Below are 6,598 nucleotides of genomic sequence, written 5' to 3' on the forward strand. Positions count from 1 at the left end.
GTTGGGTGTTTTGCTTTGGAGGCATACTGGGGATTGAACCCAAAAAAGGACATTTTGTTTCCAAGCAATATCCCTCAGTTCTTTATATTTTTTATTTTGAAACAGGGTCTAGCTTAGTTTCTAAGGCTGGCCTTAAATTTGTGATGCTTTGTCTCAGCCTTCCAAGTATTGGGATTATAGGTGTGTACCACCATGTCTGCCTTTTGGTTTTATTTAATATTTTTTACTTCTCAAGTACCAAGTAAAATGATCAATTATCAGTTTGTAACAAGGGCCAATATGAGAATTTGACTTATGCATGATTTTTTTTTTTTACTATGCTGACCTGAAGAGGATAATCAATTGTGATTTTCTTAAATGCAAACAAATTTAGAGATGTACACAATCAGTAAATGAAATTGCATTCAGATTTCCAGAGCCATACCTATATTTATATACTTTCAGAATGTGTCCATGACAAATGCTAAGACTGAAATGGTATTTTCAAAGGGAAAAAATTTCACTTTATTTTTTGTTGAATAATTATCTAGTTAGAACTTCCAAAAAGTACTTATAAGCATAAGTCAATTTAAATTTGAAATTTGAAAATAACTTTTGAAGTTAATTTGGTATATCATATCCGTTATGCCATTTTTTCATACGTAAGTACAAAAATAATAAGTATTTTTTCTGTTGTTTGGGCAAATAATTTGGAACAAAGCAGAAATTAGAATGCAAAACCAAAAAACCTCACATTAAGGCCTTATTTTAGCTGATGAGTGGTTTCTATGCACAAGCAAATATCAAACCAAACATATGGTAGGACTGTTATTCTCTTCCAGATCTTATCCTTGATTCATTTCTGTATTTATTTGTAATAATCTATCTTAATTGTTGATACATATGCCAAGACAAAGATCCAGAGTCAATAATTTTATATATTATAATATTCTGAGATACTAATTATATGAATTATAAATAAACCAGCTCATTTTAAATTCCTGACCTTTCTATTTTAATATGTCTTACCAGACTTTCAAGGTTTAAATCTCAACCCTACCACTTCACAACTGTGTGACCTTGGGCAAGCTACTTAATCTTTTTGTGCCTCAATTTTTGCCTCTTAAAATGGGAGTGGTGATGATAATAATAATGAAACCTACCTCACAAAGTTGTCATGTGCATAAAATGTCATGTGCATTTAACAAGTAAAATGCTTAGATTGGTTTCAAGCACAGAGTTAAGTATTTAATAAATATTAACTACTACTAGTAGTAATTCATGAATCTATATTTTATACTTTTATTGGTGCTTTTTAGTTATACACCATAGTGAGATTCAAAGTGACATACTAATACGCACACACGTCACGTAGCATATTTTCCTCTGTATTCTATCCTGCTCCCCCTTCCTCCCTCCTCATTGATGTTAGTGAAATTGATAGTGATACCTTCATTATTAATGTTATTGGACATAACATTATTTGAACTATTCCCTTCCTTGAGTCTCATTTTTCCCTCTCCTCCTCCCTCCCCAGATTTTCTTCTTCTACTATTCATGAGCCGATTCTTAATAATATTAATAAGCAGGCTTTTATTATTTTTTTAAGTTGTTACCTTTTTTTCTCTTACTCTAAGTTTTAGGTTAAATATTATTAAAGTAAGATAGCTGGGTTATTTTAAGTTAGTTACTCATGCTTCCCAGTCAAGTGAATATAAATGAATATAATACATCATTCAATAATTAACTTCATTTTATTGTTAAAAATGCTCATTTGTTTCAAAATGTTTTGTATCATTCACACATTTATGCTCATAAATAAAAGATACTCTACAACAGGTATAATTTCAGTTATGTTTCATAAGATGTCTATACACACTCAAGAATTACAGTCTTGTGGCCCATTTAGCTTAATGATATGTTTCTAATAAGGAAACCAAGTACTTTCTGGAAAAAATAGCTTTTCTTTAACATACTAGCCTTAAGTCAAAATTATTGTTTTCCCAGCTCTGTGCTTTTTGTTTTTTGTTTTTTTACATGTCATGAGAAAGTCACTATTTGGGATACTCAAATAGCTATTTCATGACTTGCAGGTTCAGCAAGTTTCCTTCTTGACCTTTACCTTCTACACAATTTCCACATCTTACATGTCCTACAAATGTATAACAGTTGTTGTTAAAAGTGGAACTCATCTTTTGCTTCTCCCACCAGATTTTGCCTATCACGCCAGCTTCTATACTTTTTTCCCCATCTCAGTACCACCATCCATTTAGTTGCTCCAACCAAAAATTGAGATTCGCCCTGAACTCTTCTCTTCTTTTTCTCATCTTTATTCAATTCTGCCTCCTACTTGTCTTTTATTTATCCTTTTTGCTTTCCAAAACTAGGCCCCAAGCGTGGTGGCACACGCTTGTAATCCCCGCGCTTGGGAGGCTGAGACGGGAGGATCGCACAGGTTTGAAGCCAGCCTTGGCTACTTAGTGAAGCTCTCAGCAACTTAGACCCTGTTTCCAAATAAAATAAAATAAAAAAAGGTCTGGGAGTATAGCCCGGAGGTAGAAAGCCTCTGGGTTCCACCCCCAGTACCACCAAAACTAGGCCCCAAACTGTTAGAAAAATGTCCCCCAAACTATCCTTCATGCGTCCTTGGGACAATAGACCTAATTGCTTCTTCCTAAACAAGTATTCCTAAACATCAGTAGATATTGGGAAAATTATTTCCACAATAATATCCAAGTACTTAGGAGTCTGAGACAGGAGGATCACAGGTTCAAGACTAGTCTTAGCAGCCAGGTGTGGTGGCACACCCTTGTAATCCCTGCGCTTGAGAGGCAGAGACAGGAGGATCACGCAGGTTCGAAGCCAGCCACACGCGCTGGCTTAGGAGACCCTTTTTCCAAATAAAAATGTAAAAATAGGTCTGGGAGTGTAGCCCGGAGGTAGAAGGGCTTCCAGGAACCCCAGTACCACCAAAAAAAAAAAGACTAGTCTTAGCAACTTAATAAGACCCAATTCTAAATAAAAAGGGCTGGGGGTATAGCTCAGAGGAAGAATGCCCTGGGTTTAATCCCTAGTACCAAAAAGGAAAAAATTCCTCTGGTGAAAAAACTGTTTTTGTCTACTTACACTCTTTTTGTTGTTGTTGTTCAAGGTAACTATCTGTTGCATTGAGTTGAACTGAAAAGTATCTTTTAAGTCAAAAGTTTTTACATTTTAGTGAACCATAAACCCACTACTGTTTGTGCTATTAGGAACTAAACCCAGGGCCTCATGAGTGTTAGTTAGGTAGGCACTCTACCTCTGACCCACACCCTCAGCCCCTTTTTTTTTTTTTTAGGTGGTGGTGGTACTGGGGGTGGAACCCAGGGGCCTTTTCTGGGCTACACTCCCAGACCTATTTTATATTTTTATTTGGAAACAGGGTCTCTTAAGCCAGCAAGGCTGGCTTCTAACTTGCGCAATCCTCCCGTCTCCGCCTCCCAAGCGCAGGGATTACAAGAATGCACCACCACAACTGACTCCCTTAGCCCCTTTTAAGATGTTATTTTGTGACAGGATTTTGCTAAGTTGCCCAGGTAAAGCTTGGACTTTTGGTCCTCCAGCCTCAGCCTCCTGAGTAGCTCGAATTACATGTGTGTGCCACTGAGTTCAGCATAATTCTATTATTATCATTTCATTCTTTTTATTCACAGGGGATAGGGCAAACAGCACAACTGGGAATAGGGGAATTGTGCTCCTTTCCCTAATCCCATAATATTGGTTTAGTTTAAAGGCTTTTCTTAATTTAAAAGAAGCTTAATTTTAAAATACAAGAGACTTGGTGAAAACTCTATCAAAACCTCACATTCTAACTATAAAATTTGTGGTCTCTTAATTCTTAAAGAAAATTGTTTTTTTGCTATTTGTGGGTTATGGGGGGGAGGCATGTCCTGGAAAGTTTTTTTTTTTTTTTTTTTTTTTTTTTTGCGGGTCTGGGGATGGAACCCGTAGGCATTTGACCTCCGAGTTATATCCTCTGCCCAATTTTTTATTCTTTATTTTGAAACAGGGTTTCACTGAGTTGCAGAGGGCCTCACTAAGTAGCTAAGGCTGTCCGAGAACCGCAATCCTCTGGTCTCAGCCTCCCGAATGCTGGGATAACAAGCGTGCGCCACCTCGCCCGGCTGTTTATTATTAAACTGACATATGTGGCAAGCTGGTAGAATAGGGTTGTGAAGTTTTAAGAATCATGTCTTTCATGTAGTTGTGCTTCATGTGCTTGGCTAGAAAATTTATTTCCTGATTCCACTTGAAAGATTTTGAATATTTTAACCTCTTCCAGCTCATCAGAATTATGAACATAGTTGAATTTCACATTTTTCCCCTCCTACAATATTGACCAGAATTTGATGAAAAGGAAAGAGAAACCCATGAAGGAATAGAAAGATAGCAGTTAATTATATGCACATTGCTGGGTGTGGTGGCGCACACTTGTAATCCCTGCGCTTGGGAGGCTGAGACAAGAGGATTGAATGGATTAGAAGCCAGCCTCGATGGACTTCCGGGAAGATGGCGACCGAGAAAAGCGGGGCTTAAGAGCCCCGCTAACAACCAATCTCCATTACCACAAAACCAGCGCCTTTCATAGCCAGAAAACACCATCACCAGAAAAACAAAAAAACCACCAGGCTCCAGAGAGAAAGCGGACTGAGAACAGAGCTCAGGGCCACAGAGGAGACACACGCGCCCGAGGACGCGGCAGCAGCGCCATACTGCCCGCAGCAGCGGCGAACTCAACGGACGGCTACAGCAAGCCGAGGTGAGCCGCTGCGGAACAGCCAGGCGGGATCTTTCAGCGCAGAGAGCATTTAAAGCTCCCAGTGGCGGAGCTCAGCACACGCTGCAGGGATTCAGAGTGGAAATCAAAACCAGAGAAGAAAAAATACGCCAGCCTCACGGCCGAGGGCGTGGCAGAGGCGCCATATTGCCACCGGCGGCAGCAGCAGCAGTGAATTCACCGAGTCCAGTACAGCTACATCTGCGTACTCAAGAACAGTGAGTCAAATTGCGGGCCACAGAGGAGAAATCCCAGTACTCTACCTCCTGGGACTTGACCCAGTGAGGGAGTGGTGGTGGCAGAGATATCACACCATAGGAGAACGTGCAACCTGGCACCCCCATAGTTTAAAGCAGCCTCTATCGACTCCCTGGGTCAGAGACTCTGTGATACAACCCAGTAAAGGAGTAGTGGGGTCTGAGATAATACAGACTCGAGATCCAGAGCACCTTAAGTGAAGCCATAGTGACCCAAGGGAAGAACCCAGAGAAGGCACAAACCTCCGAAATCATGGGAAAGAGGAATAACACTGGAGTAATGAATGTGCACAACCCCACAACATCAGAACCTGATAAAACAGAAAATCAGAGATTTCTAGAAGATCAAATCAGGAAAATAACTGTAGAAATAATAGAGGTGCTTCGAAAAGAACTCAGAGAGAGCCAAAAAGAGATAAAGGATGCAATTAATGAAGTAAAGGCCTCAATTCAAAGCACAAACAACCGATTAGACCACATGGAGAACAGAATCTCGCTCTTAGAAGATGAGCAATCCAAAAATGAACGCATAGTTTCTAATCTAGAAAAAAATATCCAACAGCAGGAATCTGACATTGAAGAAATATGGGCCCATTTTAAGAGAGCTAACCTAAGAATCATTGGAATAGAGGAGGGAAAAGAAAGTGAAACCAAAGGGATCAACAATCTCTTCAAGGAAGTAATAGCAGAAAATTTTCCAAATATAGAGCAAGAGGTTGATACACAGATCCAGGAAACTTATAGAACTCCCTTTAGACAGGATCAGAGAAGAGGATCCCCACGCCACATAATTGTCAAAATGACCAATGTGGAAGCCAAGCAGAGAATCTTAAAGGCAACAAAAACAAAGGGCCAAGTGACATTCAGAGGCAAACCAATTAGAATCACTCCAGACTTCCCAAACCAAGTCATGAGAGCCAGAAGGGCTTGGAGTAACATATTCCAAACTCTGAAAGAAAACAACTTCCAGCCAAAAATTTCCTATCCAGCAAAACTTTCTATCAAATTAGACGGAGAAATAAGAAGCTTCCATGACAAACAGAAACTGAAGGAATTTATGTCTTCAAAACCAGCGCTAGAGAAAATACTCAAAGAGATTAACTACAAAGAAGAAATAGGTAACACTCACCAGAACCAGAGAAACAAGATTTTCCATCCAACAGACAACTAAGATTGGTTATCTGTGGAGATTCATTATTTATGTTAGTCTTTTACCTATCTCTAAATTGTATTGTTTGCCTTTATTGTTGTTAATTTTTAGGATTTCTAGTTGGAATATTAATATACCTTCAGATATAGCATTTGGAAATATTTTATCCAATTCTATTAGTAACTTTTAACTCTGTTTACATTGTCTTTGGATATACACATTTTTTATTTTTTAGGGAGTTTGTATATTCTTCTGTTGCCTGTGCCATTGAAATCATAACCAAGAAATCACTGCCAATTTCAATGTTGCGAGGTTTTATGACCCAGATTTTCTTCTAAAAGTTTATAGTCTTAAGATTTATATTTAGGTCTTTTATCTATTTTGAGTTAATACTTG

Source organism: Muscardinus avellanarius (assembly GCF_963383645.1).
Source record: "Muscardinus avellanarius genome assembly, chromosome: 3".
Taxonomy (NCBI): Eukaryota; Metazoa; Chordata; class Mammalia; order Rodentia; family Gliridae; genus Muscardinus; species Muscardinus avellanarius.